The sequence below is a fragment of the Lithobates pipiens genome, unplaced genomic scaffold (genome assembly GCF_037356315.1).
Source record: "Lithobates pipiens isolate NorthernLeopardFrog02 unplaced genomic scaffold, aLitPip1_a1.2 Scaffold_16, whole genome shotgun sequence".
Lineage (NCBI taxonomy): Eukaryota > Metazoa > Chordata > Amphibia > Anura > Ranidae > Lithobates > Lithobates pipiens.
The window spans coordinates 296,520,424-296,537,814 of record NW_027507748.1 but is presented as its reverse complement, the minus strand read 5'-3'; positions in this window follow the sequence as shown (position 1 = coordinate 296,537,814).

Here is a 17,391-nt window from a genome sequence, read left to right as displayed (position 1 = left end):
TTTTCTCTATATAATCTTGGACTAATAGAGGTAAGGTTAGGCACATTTGACCAAAGGTTCTATAGGCACAGATTGTTATTGTCAGAGTCACGTCGAATCTCCTATTCTATATCGAACTGTTGTAACAATGAAAACGAAAATAAAGCATTTATTTATGTTGGATCTTTCCTTTTTTGGATTCTGTTCTTTCGTTATTGTTTGTCAAAACGAAAACTAAAATAGCTGAAATTCGGACGAAAATGCATTCGGACAAAAACGAATGCACATGTCTAGTAAAAGCCAAATTTTGAAGATGCGCGCAAATTGGGAGTCCAAATGGATAATGTCAACATGTGCTATCTCCCATCATGGGGGATCAATGGACTTGTTTTGTGGGTGCAATGCCTTCCTCTCACCTACTAGCATCACGAGGAAGGGGTTGCACCCACAAAACGCGTACATTGAGATCCCCTGATGGTAGATAGCACATGTTGACAGATTGTGTGCATCTTCAAAGTTTGGCATTTAAAATGTAATAATATAAAAAAGAGAATCTGGTCATCTAAAAAGGAAATGAAGAACATGATCGATTTTGTTTTAGGGAAAAGGGATTATATTCTCCCCAAAACATTGATTGTGTACTTCATTTCCTGCTGCATGATGTCCATTCCACGACATGATTTTGGTAATGAGGGTTTGGGTGCTGGAGGTAGTAAAAGGTTGCTTCCCCTTCCACAGCCAGAACATCACCTAAAATTGAAGAAAAACATGTATTTAGAAATATGCATGCATACATAGATTACCTGAAGCTGAGGTGTCAGGCACTCACCTGGTGTGGTGCCCATGTCACCCACTTCCTCCACCTTTCCTTTCTCCACATCCGGGGGGGCTGGTGCTTACTTGCCATTCAGGCTAGAGAGGTCGGGGGTCCCCGGGATCCTGTTGTCTGAGTCTTTTCTCCCCTATGAGAATGAAACAAAAAGTATACTTAGCACACAGATATTTGAGTCCAGAAATAGGAATATGAAACATTGCTTTGAAGTGGTTTACAATTGTCTGTTTGGGAAGAGATCCAAGTTTAAGACATTATTAAAATTCCCTTTTAACCAAACTGCAATACTTACATTTTTTGGCCAAGTTTCACAGATGGAGACACCCCAAGTATTCCCTGGAGCCCCTGTGTGGGTTACCCTAAAAAATGGTCTCTGGTGTCCCACACTAGTGCTCCTGAGTCCAGATGTGTAAACGGCTCCGGAGTGTCCTCTCCTTACATTCCATGGAATCAAGTTTGCAATTCATTCTAGTTTCAAAGACATCTACAGAACAATATCCTAAACTTATTTTAATAGGACAAATTATCATGACCAAAATGTAGGTATAACCCTGTACCGGCTAAATACATCATATTTATTGGCAAATGAACGATCTTTCCTATGAACAATGTTTTCTACAAACGATTACTGTGCCCACGAACATGAAAGTAGCCATTTCAAACTGTACAACAGTAAAGAAAAGAACATGGAGCAGCATGCAAGTTAATTATCATAATACAAACACACAACAAGTACTTACTTTTTTGAAGCACCTTCTTGAATCTTCAATACTGATCTGGCTCCCTCAATTTAAGATCGGACCAGCGCTTTTTTAATTGGTCTTTAGACCATCGTACCCCAAAATGCAGTTCCAGAGTGGTCACAACTGAGGACATTATTTAGTCCTTCCGCAAATTGGGATGGGTGTACAAACCATTTTTGTCAATGGAAAACAAAATTTGGATCTTGCGGAGTCCATATAATAGGGAGCACAATCTGATCTAGAACTCCCAGAGATCAGGAACAGCCTAGGGGCCAAAGGCTTTACAAATTCCAAAAGTTTCTCCAGTGTTGCCTTCCTCTTTATTTTGTTAACCAGAATAAATGGATATTTTTTTTTCTGAAAACTTTCCTATGTGTATATATTCAAAAAAGACAGTTTGTTTGGGAGTAGGTAGGTGCATTCCATAAAGACTATGGGGGTTATTTACAAAAGGCAAATTAATTTTGTACTACAAGTGCAAAGTGCACTTGATATTGCACTGCAAGTGCACTGGGAAGTGCAGTCACTGTAAATCTGAGGGGAAGATGAAATGAGGGGAAGCTCTGCTGATTTTATCATCCAATCATGTGCAAGCTAAAATGCTTTTTTTTTTCCTTGCATGTCCCCCTCGGATCCACAGCGATTGCACTTCCAAGTGCTCTTGCAGTGCAATTTCAAGTGCACTTTGCACTTGTAGTGCAAAATGAATTTTCCTTTCATAAATAACCCCTCTATGTCAAATTAACAAGGGACACCATCCTCCTTAAGGTTCTGAAAAAAATACAAGATAATAATGTTAATGTGGTAACTTGAAACTCAAAATATATATATATATATATATATATATGGAGATCACTAGATTTTTTTTTTTAAATAATTGTAAAATAAATATTTATGAAATATAAAATTATAAAAGATGAGTCTAAAATAATTGGAAACAATATTTATGGAGATCAGGCTTTTAAAAACTAGAATATTAGTCATGAAATGAGGATACATAACGAAGAAAGAAGTTTGTGAGAAGTCTGTGTGAATATGAGCAGCAAAACAACTTCATTCTTCTAGTATTCTAAAGAAGAAAATAATGCATTTCTATCCACATTGTCTCCAACAGGAGTTGTCAGGATTCATTTTGTATTTGGCTAGTTTATCGGGAGTGAGATACCAATGGTTTGTCACTTTAGCTGCTAGGTCCCAAAGGGTTGAGCAGCAAGTAGCTTGGTATGTGGATTTGCAAGCCTTTTCCCAGTTATCCACTGGGAAGCTTTGTCCTAGGTCCGACTCCCATCTAAGAAGTGGGGTGGATTTGGGAAATACACTTTTGTTCTGTTACAGGTTATAGAACATTGAAATCCCTTTTTAGTGAGATGTTGGGGATCTAAAAATGTTCATGCTGGTTGGGGAATTTTGCAAGTCCAGAGTTTGAGCGATGTGATACAGTGTTTCGTACATATGTATAGGAATATATAAGAGTTCAGGAGATGAAATTCTTTCTGTAATGTGGGGAATGGTTTAATTTTGTTCATGTGAAGCAGGTCCAATAAGTGTGTAATACCTTTGTCTGTCCATTGTGAGAAAGATGTAAATTGCATAAGCTTCTGTAATGCTTCTATGGGGATTTGTACCTCAGAGTCGAGAGGGTGATGCACACTTACATTCACAAATCTTTTCCATGTATTAAGGGTTGCTACTATCGTTGGGGAGATTCCAGGAGGAATTTTTGCTCCTAGGCTAATAGAAAATAGTCATGAAGGTATACTACTTCCTGGAAATGTAGAGGCTTCAATCCTTCCCCACCCTGTGAAGGGGGAGGTAGATCACAACCATTCTTTTGTTTGGGTGAGGATTGAGGACATGTAATAGTCAGAAAAATCCACATATCCCGTGCCTCCTGCTAGTTGGTGTTTAATCAGGTTGTTAGGGCCGCTTCTAGCTTTTTACCCTGCCAAATGTATTTATATAACATTTTTTGTAGGGACTTGAAATATTTAATGGGAATCGGGAGAGTTCTGAACAGATATAGTATCTGGGATAGGTGGAACATTTTAAATTCTGCTAGTCGCCCCATCCATGAGAACTCAAAAGATGCCAGCCTGGCAAGTTTTTCCTGGAGTTTATTCCAGAATGGTAGGTAGTTTAATGGAAATAATGTTTTGATGGAGTTGGTCAGTTGCATGCCCAGGTAAGATATACTTTTTCCGCCCATGCGTAAGGGAACTGTTTTTTAAGACGATCACTAGTGGAGTTTTTACTCCTAAGTTTAGGATATAAGATTTGGTCTCATTCATTTTGTAGCAGGAGATGTCACTGAACCAGGCAAACGTCTTTTGGACCTCGGGCAGGGACCTTTCAGGGTCAGAAATCATGAGGATAACGTCATATGCAAAGAGACTGATTTTATGCTCCTGATTAGCAAGATAAATTCCTTTAACCACTTGCTTACTGGGTACTTAAACCTCCCTCCTATCCAGACCAATTTTCAGCTTTCTGCGCTCTCACACTTTGAATGACAATTACTCAATCATGCAACACTGTACCCAAATTTTTTTTTTTTACTTTTTGTCAAACAAACAGAGATTTATTTTGGTGGTATTTGATCACCTCTGGTTTTCTTTTTTTGAGCTATAAATGAAAAAAAAAATAAACGAAAATTTTGGAAACAAATATTAGTATATTTCTTAATTTTTGTGATAAAATGTTGCAAATTAGTAGTTTTTCTTCATAAATTTTGGCCACAATGTATACTGCCACATATCTTTGGTAAAAATAACCAAAAAATTGTGGAAATTATTTGGTCTGTGTGAAAGTTTTAGAGTCTACAAGCTATGGTGTAAATCATAAAAAAATTATCACTTCTGATGTACTGGTGGCCTATCTAATTTCTTGAGACCCTAACAAGCCAGGAAGGTACAAATGCCCCCCAAATAACCCCTCTTTGTAAAGTAGACATTTCAAGGTATTTAGTAAGAGGCATGGTGAGTTATTTGAAGTTATATTTTTTTCCCACAATTCTTTGCAAATTAAGATGTTTTTTCTTTTTTTTACAAAATTGTCATTGTAATAGCTTTTTTCTCTGACATGGCATGTGTATACCACAAATGACACCCACAAATACATTCTGCTACTCCTCCTGAGTAAGCTCAGGAAAGCTAACACCCCAACTATACCAACTATGAGGCATAATGAGTCTTTTGAACGTTTTTTTTTTTTCCAGAAGTTTTTGGAAAATGTGGAAATAAAATGAAAACCCTTTTTTTTTTTTACACAAAGTTGTCTGTTTATAAGATCTTTCCAACACATAGCATTTACATAGCAAAAATGACACCCCAAAATACATTCTGCTACTCCTCCTGAGTGTTACGATACCACATGTGTGTGACTTTTTTATTACTTGGCTACATACAGAGGCCCAACATGCAGGGAGCACCATCAGGTGTTCTAGGAGCATGAATTACACATCACATTTCTCAACCACCTATTACACTTTTGAAGGCCCTGGAGCACCAGGACAATGGAAGCACCCACAAAATGACCCCATTTTGGAAAGCTAACACCCTAACATATAATCTATGAGGCATAATGAGTCTTTTGAATGGATCATTTTTTTACAGAAGTTTTGGGAAAAGGCGGGAAAAAATTAAAACACTTTTTTTTTTACACAAAGTTGCCCGTTTATAAGATATTTCCAACACATAGCATTTAGAAAGCAAAAATTACACCCCAAAATACATTTTGCTACTCCTCCTGAGTATTACGACACCACGTGTGTGTGACTTTTTCTCTGCTTGGCCACATACAGAGGCCCAACATACAGGGAGCACCATCAGGTGTTCTAGAACCATAAATTACTCATCACATTTGTCAACCACCTATTACAGGTTTGAAGGCCCTAGAGCACCAGGACAATGGAAAAACCCACAAAATGACCCCATTTTGGAAAGCTAACACCCCAACGTATAATCTATGAGGCATATTGAGTCTTTTGAATGGTTAATTTTTTTCCAGAAGTTTTTGGAAAATGTGGAAAAAATATGAAAACCCATTTTTTTTTACACAAAGTTGACACCACAAAATACATTCTGCTACTCCTCCTGAGTATGGCGATACCACATGTATGAGACTTCTACACAGCCTGGCCAGATACAGAGATCCAAAATGCAAGGAACACCATCAGGTCTTCCAGCGACACATAGCATGCACATACCAAGAATTACACTCCAAAATACATTATGCTGAGCAAAGCATAAACAAAAGATTACCTGTGGTTGTAGTAGTGCAGTTGTACACAGGAGGATAGCACTAGTCCAGGCAGCAGGCAGGGACTTGGTCAGCAACGGTGAACACAATTCTCCAGGGAGGAATACTGTCCATATAAAGTCTAGGGTTAGTGCAGGCAGAGATATTGTCAGCAGTGCCAAAAATATTGGTCCTGGTAGTAGGCAGAAACATGTGGTGTGGTCCGTGTGACAGGCAGAGACATAATGACAGTAAGTCCTACAGGCAGCAGGCAGAAGTAGGGCCTCGTTCAGGACAGAATGGGGACAGGGGTAGAGGCTTCTCCCACCCAAATCTCTTTGAAGCCTCAGAGTCTCCAGACCCTAATCTAGAATTGAGAAAACAAAAAAATTGTTTTCTTCCTCCAGAAAAACAATTCTGGAGCCCCTCACATATGTGAAATCCCTGTGTTGAATCTCAATAGTCCAGTTGCAGTGTACAAGATCAGTCCAAGAGGCAGGCAAATATCATGCTCAAACAGTCCAAGGTCAGTTCCAGATCAGGCAGAGGTATGTACAGAATCGTTAGACAGAAGCATGGTTGAATAACAGTCCAGGGTCAGTTCCAGATCAGGCAGAGATATGAACAGAATCGGCAGACAGAAGCGTGGTCGAATAGCAAGCCAGAGCAGGTAGTGGCATAAGGGGTGTGAAGGTGTGTGAAGGCAGGAACTGGGGATTACATTTACCATACTTCACTATTAATTTAGTGAAGTATGGTAACGACGAAAACATTCACCTATGCAGAGGCCTGGTTGGGAAGGGCATTGTGCACAATAAAAAGATGTGTCTCTTCTGACCCTGCTCTGGTACACACCTTACTTTTTTTTTTTACAAACATCTGATCGGATATTTTCTGGTGGGGGAATATAAGGGCAGTGAAAACTTCCTCCTGGTAGCCAAGGAAGTATTTAGGGTTTTGGGTGGAGTTGCGGTAAATTACAAAGGAATTGTATATGGCCAATTGAAAAAAATGAAATGCGACTTTTTTATACCAATGGTATGTCCGTCTTATAGCAAGGTATGGTTCCATCATTTGGTCATTGAAATCAACTCCCCTCATGAACAAATTATAATCATAGATGCATTTAGGTTTTAGTATGGGGCCATTCCTTCTGGGGATTTCCACAAAGGTATCATTGTGGATTGAAGATAACATGCAAACATCCCTTTTGTCCCTCCACTTCACTGACAAAATCTCCTTGTCTAGCAGACTTGCCGTTTCTCCTTTTCTCAATTTCTTATTGACAAGACTTTGGAGGAAAGCCCTCCCGGTTCAGGGGTAGAGATGTGTAGAAGTTATCTATGTATAAATTGTAGCCTTTCTCCAGTAGGGTGTTTATGAGGCCCAAACAATTTTCCCGCTTGATCCCAAGTAGTCTGGGCAATTGGGGGGTTGCAGCTGGGTGTCCTTCCCTTCGTACACTTTGAAGGCATAAAAGTACCCTGTGACTCGGTCACATAATTTGTATACCTTCTCTCCATAGCGGGCCCTTTTACTGGGAATAAATTGTTTGATTTTAAGCCTGCCACTAAATTTAACAAGGGACTCATCCACACATATGTTTTGGTCCAGGGTAAATAGCTGTGGGAATACTTCAGAAAAATAATTTTGAAAAGCCTGTCATAATTTGGGTCATTTCGGGGAGGGCACTGGGTATTGTCATTGAAATAAAGGAACCCCATTATCATGAGGTATCTATTTATGGACATTTCCTTGGAGAAGACTGGCATGTGGTGGAGGGGGTGGGTTGACCAATAGGACATAAAAGTGTTTTTATTGGTGAGTCCCATATTAAATGTGAGGCCTAAGAAAACCTTCAACTCCTCCACCGTTAGGTCTCTCCATTCGTAGGGACGGGCATAGTAGGACGTTGCATTATTTAAGATAAATTGCTGGGTATAAAGTTTGCACTGGGCCACAATTGTCGATAGCATCTTCTCTGTAAAAATGAAATAAAAAAAATGTATTGGGGAAAAATGTTCTGTGTCCACCTGGACTCATGTCTGGGCAGTGAACGGGGGGAATATTGGCTTCTCCTGAATTAGGAGGAAGCCACAAGGGTTTCTGAAGGGCATAGGGAAGGCTGGCATGGGTCCTTGGCCTTTCTTGCAGAGGTACTGTGGTGCTGGTGGTACTGTGGTGCCTCTTCACCAGGATGCCTTCATTTGGCGGGCCAAATATCTTCCTCCTCTGAGTCAGTCATTGTTCCACTACTGAGGACTGGCTCATAATTTATGTCCAACTGAGAATCAAAGTTAGAAGGGGAATCCAAAAAAGACAGTTCCCCGTTGCTCTCATCGGCCTGGGAAAGTATTTGTTATGCCTCGTCGGTGGAAAAGCCTCTTTTGGACATGGTTGCTGGTGGTAATGCGACTACACAGGTGTGTGCTAAGCCTGCACTGATGAGCACAGATGGGAACTGAGGCGGAACAGATGTGCACTGATGAGGTGGCACAGCTGGGCACGGATGAGGCAGCACAGATGGGGCGGCACAGATGCGGCACGGATGAGCTGGCACAGGTGGGCACTGATGAGCGGAACAGATGTGCACTGATGAAGCAGAACAGATTTGCACTAATGAGGTGGAACAGGTGTGCACTGATGAGGTGGCACAGCTGGGCACTGATGAGGTGGCACAGGTGGGCACTGATGAGGCGGAACAGATGTGCACTGACGAGATGGCACAGATGTGCACTGATGAGGTGGCACTGATGAGGCGCCACAGATGGGCAACACAAATGGGCACTGATGAGGTGGCACAGATGTGCACTGATGGGGTGGAACAGATGGGCACTGATTGTATAGATGTGCACTGATGAGGTGGTACAGATTGGCACTGATTGGCACAGGTGGGCACTGATGATGTGGTACATGTGGGCACTGATGAGGTGGCACAGGTGGGCACTGATTGTGAAGATGTACAGATGGACACTGATCACGAATGGCAGACGGATGGGCACTGATTGGCACAGAATGGCACTGCTGGGCACAGATGTGCACCACTTGGCACAGGTGGGCACCGATTGGCACATGTGGGCACAGATTTGCACTGATGGGGCACTGTACTGATGGGGCTCTGTACTATTTGGGCACTGTTTGGATTATAATCACACTCACAAGCACAGCAGATACTCTCTCTCCTCACACGTGGTCTCTGTGTGAGGAGAGAGAGCCGGCAATGAGAGATGATCTCATATGTTTACATGTGATTTGCAGTGTACAGTGATCTGTGACTGGCCGTGTCCAAGGGACACGGCCAGCAAAGAATTTCCCCGATGCGTGTCCGTGAGCGCGCACGGGGAGCGAGGAAAGGGGAATTGACATGCGCGCTGAAGCCGTCATTTGGCCCTGGCCCGGATTTCACGTGGTTAATATGGATATTAGATCTGATGCTTTTGGCTAGGGGTTCCATGATAAGGTTAAATATCAGCGGAGAAAGTGGGCATCCCTGTCTCGTACCGTTAGATATTTGGAATGGTACCGAAAGGTTCTCTGCTGAGAACACCCCGGCTGAGGGGGTAGAGTACAAGGTCATTATGGCGTTTTGAATTTGTCTATGTAGTCCAAATTTGTGTAAGACTGATGATATTTAACCCCAGTGTACCCTATCAAATGCTTTTTCAGCGTCTAAAGATAGAAAAATCAAAGGGGTGTTTGTGGATTCTATATGATGAATACTATTAATCATTCCTCTGGTGGCATCTAAAGCTTAGCAACCTTTTGTAAAGCCTGACTGGTCTTTGTGGATGAGGGATGGTAATATGTTTTTGAGTCTGTTGGCTATAAGTTTTGCATATTTTTTAGATCTAGATTAAGTAAGGAGATGGGGCAGAAATTTTTTGGTGATATAGGTTCTTTACTGGGTTTGGGTAGAGTCACAACCATGGCACTTAACATTTCAGCAGGAAATGATGCGGATTCTATAGATGAGTTGAAAGTATAGCATAAGATAGGGGCTAAAATATTTTGAAAAATTTTATAGCATTCCCCAATGAAGCCATCTGGTCCCGGAGACTTGGAATTGGGGAGTTTGTTGATTACTTGTAGTATTTCAGAGATTGTGAAAGGTGCATTTAGTGGTAAAAGTTGTTGTGGGGTTATAGAGGGAAGATTTGTGTTGTCCAAGAAGATTTGGATCTCTTCCGGGGGTGGTTGATGTGTGAATGAGTCATCTTTAAGATTGTAAAGATCTTTATAGTATGTACTGAATGCGTTGGCAATGGAATGAGGTTTTAGTAATTTTTCGTTGACCTCGGCCATGCAGACGGCTCAAGATGGCACCGGCTCCAGGACGCGCTCCAGCAAGATGAGCAGTTCCAACCAACTGCCGCCCTGCACACACTAGAACCAAGGGAAACCTCCAATATACTAGCGCTTGAGAAGATGGACAGTTTACCTCCCCCTGCAACCGCTGACACACCGGTCTCTGCAGACAGAGGTAAGAGGCTGGAAATCTCACCTGTTTATTCTCCCCACAAAGAACCACAAGCTAAAAAGCAACTCTGGGCCGCCACACCAACGGCTCTCCCAGCCCAGATACCACACCTTCCCTGGCTACATTAAAGTCTATGCTGCTAACTTTACAATAGGATTTGCATAGAGAGTTTCAGATCTCTTTGACCCAAATCCATGACAGGATGGATTGGAGGAGAAAGCAGATGCTATAGAGGAGAATATGAGTGAGTATACCAAAGCACATAATGAGCTCTTGAATGTTCACGACCACCACTCACCATATTAAAGTTAAATTGGCAGATTTAGAGGATCGCTCTAGATGGAACAACATCAAATTCAGGGGGATACCTGAATCAGTGAAGCCTGCGAACCTCGTCAACTTTTTACAACAGCTATTTTAACCACTCTGCTGCTGCATCTAACTTCCAAAGATGTTATTATAGACCAGGCACATAGGACCTCTAAATCTCCACATCTCTCTGCAGATATCACCAGAGATATTCTAGCCCACATCCATTTTTTTCACATTAAGGAGCAGATGCTCAAATATGAAACTCCTCCCAGTGCCTTACTCCAACATTCTACTCTTCACAGATTTATCCCCAGCCACAATGGAAATGCGCAGGGCATTTGCCATGATCACTTAGATCCGTCAAGAGTGCAAAATCATCTACAGATGGCACTTTCCAGCTAAACTGTTAGTCACCTACCAGCATCAGTCTGTACATCCTCACGCCTAAAGATGGCTACATGCGACTAACAAACTGGGCCTGCTCCCTGTTGCACACCATGGATCAAAGGCGAGCCTTGGCATCGACAACCACATCCCAAAACTCGACCCTCATGGTGGACAATGGCTAAATCATCTACATCAGTATGTTGTCCCATATCAACCATGATCCACCCTGGGAGATGTTTATGCTTTACCTCCCACTCTCTGAGATTACAGTGTTCACACACCACTGTTTCTTTTTTCTTCATTGTTGTTATTCGTTTTAGTTTTTATCTTACATAAGCATTGACAAACTAGTTCTAAGAATTTCTTAATGCTCTTAGCTTAAATTATACTCAGTATCAGGCTGATCTTTCTATTTTCATAACTGCCTTGTGGTCTGGTTTAGAGCACTTACTACATTGATTGATACTCATCAAGAGGCATAGTCTTGCTCTCCTAGCAAATTTCTATAGTCATCTCCTACCGCCATATCCATTGAAGTCACCTCAATCAATGCCAAAGACTTAAATTACCCGTTTAAGCGTAACCTTTTATGGAAAGAAGTGCATGATCAGCATGTCCATTTTCACAAAGCCAAACCTCCTTTGTGCACATACAAGCATTACCCCCACTGTTTTTATGCAAATGCACCTAAAAAACACTGCTGTGTCATGATAGCGATTACTGTGTCAGTTTATTTTACTCTACATCATCTTTTTTTTTTAATGTATTTTTATTGAAAATTTTTTGCAATACATAAAAAGTACGCATCTGGTACAAACAGACAATGTTGTCATTGCCGACTCGACACAGGAGTAAGCCTCGTGAGAATTTAAAGTTATATATATATATATATATATATATATATATATATATATATATATATAACATATACACATATAGCTAACAATAAAGGTGAAAAAGGAATAAGAGGGCGAGGGAACACCATGGATCTGAGTACATTAACTACATAATAAAAGAAAAAGAAAATAATAAAAAAGAAGAGAAAGAAAAGAGGATATTTGTCAGAGGTAGGAAGTACAAATCCTGAGGCCTAACCTCAACCAGTTGTCCAAGAAAACAAATGGAAAAGTGTTAATGTGTGGATTCCGGGTTAAGTGGGGAATTATCCCATATATCCCAAGTCTTAGAAAATCGGGGTAGAGAGTCTTGGACCTGGGCTGTCATGTGTTCCATCCTGCGAATATGTACAATGGCCGAAATCAGTTGTGATTGCATCGGTGGTGTGGGGGACAACCAGTGGGTAGGGATCACTCTTTTGGCAGCTAGCAAAATAAATGCCATCAGTTTCTTAGCATGTTTAGACATACCCGGGATTGGAAGACCCAGTAGGTAGTGTGTAGGATTCAATGGGACATCTGTCTCCAGTACTGATTGGAGTAGAGATTGAACCGAGGACCTAAAGGGTGTAATTAGTGGGCAGTCCCAAAAAATGTGATAATGTGTACCCACGGCTTGCAGACATCTCCAGCACAATCTAGATAGTGAGGAGTCATATTTATGCAACAATTCAGGGGTTTTGTACCAAAACATCAAGACCTTATAGGCCGTCTCTCTCTGCTCCACGCACCTGGAAGCTTTGGCAATAGAAGTCCAGATCTCCTGTCACTGTGAGAGGGATAGAGGGTTAGGTAAAATCTTGGCCCCCCTCCGCATATAGAGGTGAGAATCTAACGTAGGCGGTGACGAGTCATGGAGAATCTTATATATAGAGGATATGAGGCCTTTCTGATGAAGGCCATGAGTACACAGGATCTCAAATGCAGTAGGTATTTCAAGGCTCTACATCATCTTGAATAAGATGAGGATGGCAGATATTTGATTTTACAATTGGAAATTGCCCTCTCATTATTGTGAATATATATGCACCCAATACGGCCAAGAGGAAATTTTTTAAATCTTTTCTAACTAAACTTGCCCCATATAGAAACACCCCACCTATATTGTGTGGAGACTTCAATGACATCATTGATCCAACACTTGACACCACAAACACATTGAGACATAGGCCTTCGGCCCTTTCCTCCTTATTGAAATCAGAGGATCTTTATGACCCAAGGAGGTGTCTACATGATATAGAGCAAGACTATACCTTTTATTCCCATTTCCAACATTCTTATTCTCAGATTGATCTGTTCCTCGCCGATAAACACTTGCTTCAAACAACCAATGACTCACAAATTGGCATAATAACCATGCACCAATTTCAATTACGTTGTCTGCCCATTATCACTTACCACTCAGTTTGGAGAATGAATACCTCCCTTCTAATTAATCCCTAATATGAAACTAAGATCAAGTCCGAGATTGAGAACTTCTTTACTGTTAATTCACAATCCATTGCATATCACGCAATGATTTGGAACACACACAAAGCTTTTTTGCAAGGTCTATTCATAAAAATTGGGGCACATGAACAAAAAATACACTCATCTACTACTGAGTCCTTTCTGTCCCAAATATGCTCTTTAGAGCAAACTAATAAATTTAACCTCACATCTATCACATCCCTTGAAAAACAATTAATATGCCAGCTCAGTGAACACCTGCAGAGAAAATTTTATGTTAAATGCTTAAAACTTCAGTTCGATGCATCGGGCAACAGACCGCTTGTCAAATGAAAAAGCATACAGTATGTCAAATAAAAATGTCATTCCTCACAAACACCCATGGTAAACATATAATCTACTTGACATAGAAAATTATTTAGCTCCTTCTACGCCAAACTTTACAATCTCTCTGAATCATCCCTTCCCCCCAGATTAGAAGACATTGAGGCCTTTCTCTCTTCCATTAAACTCCCCTCAATTTCCTCGGCACAAGCAGAAACCCTTTCTGCACCCTTTACCTAGGAAAAAATTCTCAAAACTATAGGGAAACTTCCATTGCATAAAGCTCCTGGCCCCGACGGCTAAATAGTTCAAACTCTATGCGATACTCCTTACTCCATACCTTAACAACATTTACAACCACTATGCCTCCACAGGTTTAATCCCTAGAGAATTCTTTGATGCTCTTGTGATCACACTGCCTAAACCCGGGCAAAATTATAGACAGCCCAGCCAGTTATCGGCCTATTTCACTCTTGAATTCAGATACTAAATTGTTTGCAAAATTACTAGCATCTTTCAACGGTCATCCCCCAAATAATTCACCCTGACCAAGCAGGCTTTCTTCCTGGTAGACAATAATCTGATGGCACCAGGTGCTTTGTCAATCTTATGCAGTATGTGGAATACAGTTAAACTCCTTCTCTGTACCCGTCACTTGTTGCAGAGAAGGCATTTTACAGGGTCCACTGGGCCTATATAGGCTAATTATTACAAAATTTGGCCTTTCAGGCATATTTTTATCAGCAATTTTAAGCTTATATTCTTCCCCAAGTGCACGAGTTTGGTCCTCCTATTGTATCGGGTACCTCTCTAATCACAAATGGAAAAAGACAGGGATGCTCACTTTCCCCATTGATCTTCGCAATGGTAATGGAGCCTCTTTCCCAAACAATATGCACAGCACCTTCAGTATCAGGAATCAGGATTGGAGACATGGAACACAGAATAGGTCTATATGCCGATGATGTCATAATGGCTTTAACAAATCCCTTGCGATCATTCCCCGAAATCCAACATATTCTGAACCGCTTTAGTCTTGTTTCCCTCTACAAAGTTAACTACAGTAAATTGGTTATGTTAAATATAGGCCTTGATACTCACACAAAAAAGATAATTTCTGCACAGACCTCATTTGCATGGTCCTCTAGTCCCTCTCTATCCTACTTAGGAATATGTTTAATCTCCCCTAGCAAAATGATGCTACAAAGAGATAACCTCATAGAAAAGCTTCTACAATTAACCAATAAACTGAGTTATATCTCAGTTTCGTGGGTGGGTAGAATAGCTCAGGCTAAAATGTACTGGTTACCACATATTCTATGTGAATTCCGGACTATCCCCTTGTCATTTGCTAAGGCTCAACTACGGAGACTCCAGTCAGTCATTAACACATTCATATGGCAACAAAAGTGAGCACCCCAGGATAAAAAAGTAAATCTTCACCTCTACAGTAAGCTATGGTGGCTTGGAGACTCCTAATATTCAAGCTTACTACCATGCTGTACTCCTAGACCAAATCAAAATCTGGTGGTCCAACCATCACCAAACTAACTGGAAGCAAATCGAATCCACAGTATTGGGCATTGACCCAAAATTACTGCTTAGCGCATTGCTGATCTGCTTTAAATATACCCATTATCCCTTGGACACTATAACAGCATCACTTTGCATATGGTTGGCTATCCCACAAATCATTAAAGGGCTGCCATTATGCATATTCTCCAAGTTACTTTTCAGTTCCTTAGGACTTCTCCTACCAGATTTGCCCCTCTCTACCTGGATGGCCTCAGGCATCACAAACATGGAACTCCTATTCTGCTCTACCAGGGTACATACCTTTTCCTTTCTACAAATCTCCTATGGAATATCTTTTAAGTCTTTCTATATCTACCTCCGCATTCGTTCCCTTTTCTCCAAAACTCAATGGTCTGAAGAAGACTCAATGCCATGCTCCCTTTTTAAGTTTTACAACACACCTAAACCTGCTGACAGAGAGATTTCCTGGTGTACAAGCTACTCATAACTCCTTCTCAAGGCCTATCTTCACCATCAATACAATAACGGTCTTCCTTCATGACAGATCCCCCTGCAGCTGAGCATTGGAGGTGTTGGAGCAAATGGTGATGCATTGGAACTCTATATCGCATCTAGTGGGACTGCCCTAATATCAAAATATACTGATCAGAAGTGTTTAATCTCCTTACTTCTATATGCTCGGTTCCCTTACCTTTGAATTTTCTTGATCTTCTGTTGGGCTTGTCTGTTCCATCATGGCCAAAACAAATCAAAGTAGTTGCTACACGACATGTGGGGGATGGGAGGAGCTGCTTATACGTAGCAGTCGCCGAAGCAGCTTGCGTCCTCTTCCCTCGTCATCCCCGCCTCCCGTATCGCCCGCACCGCCCACCCGCCGTCAGCTTCTCGCCTGCACGAGGTAGAGCGGAAGCTCTGGAGGAAGGTATGACAGAGAGCGGGCAGAGAGCGCCCCCCCCCGTGAAGCAGGGACACAGCAGTAGGACGGCGGCTTTGTGCGGAGCACTTCATCTTGCCCCCCTCACTCCTGAGCTGGCCTGGCTGCATGGACGAGCACGGACATCCTCACCCCCCTATGAGACGGTAAGGTTTGGGATTAGAGAACAGTGGCAGAGCAGTGGAGCAGCGGAGCAGCTGGGTGAAGAAAGTAGTGCGGATGAAAGGAGATGGGATGGACAGCTGGATACTTGTCACTGATTAAACTATTGCTGAAGTGGTTTTTCTTTTGGAATCGGTAAAGTGTAAACATAAGCCTGCTATTAGCGTGACACTTACTACTAGACCACTAGACTGTTATCAATGCTGCCCGATCAGTTGGACATAAACCCTGTAGGGTAAGAAGTGGCATGAGGTGATGAAAAACGGAAGGATATGTGAAGGATATGTAAACAGCAAGGCAGTACGGAGATTTTTTTATATACATGTCTCATATAAGGGTATAAAGTGGGGGTGTTGATTTGTGCTCACTCTCAATTGCCTACCCTTTCGCCTACTGTTTGTTCATCACTTTCTGACAGCAACTTTGTAAGAAGACACAGGCAGTGAATACTGGTGTTAGCTTACAGCCTGTACCTGTTAAAAAAAAAAAAAAAAGCCCAGCACTCTGCCCTGAGTGGAGAGTCGGATTGGAGCTCACTGTTCGTTAATAGTACCCTTGTTGGCATAAGGGGGGAGGACTATACCACTGTGCGTAGCTTTATTCTTTGAAAGAAGGGAGGGGAAGGGGAGAGGAGGAAGGAAAAAAAAAAAGAAAAAAACACTCCCACGCAAAAATAACCTCTCCAGCACTCCTTCCTACCTGACGGAAACATCCCGTGCCGGAAAGTGACTTAATCAATCTGCACCCCATAAGAGTTAAAGGAAAGGAAAGGGGGGGGAGGAAGAAAGAGGGATCTCTGTCTTTTTTTTCTTTTTTTCTTTTTTTTTACCCGCCCATTTAACTGTTTGGACATTGACAGCCAGGACATTGGCTTCGATAAAAGGTCCTGGGACTTGGAGCTAATTTGTCACAAAAGGAGAATGCGGGGGAAGATGAATAAAAGGGGGGGAGCAGGGCCTGCTAGCCCTGGGGGGATACAACGATATATGGTGGGGGAGACAAGTATGATGGAAAGCACCCAGGAAACCCCCAGCCAGAAGACATTAAGAAAATCAAGCGCGGGTGTCAGTAAAACTACGGAGATGGGAGAAGGGCTGGGAGCGGAAAAGCCTAAGGACTTATGT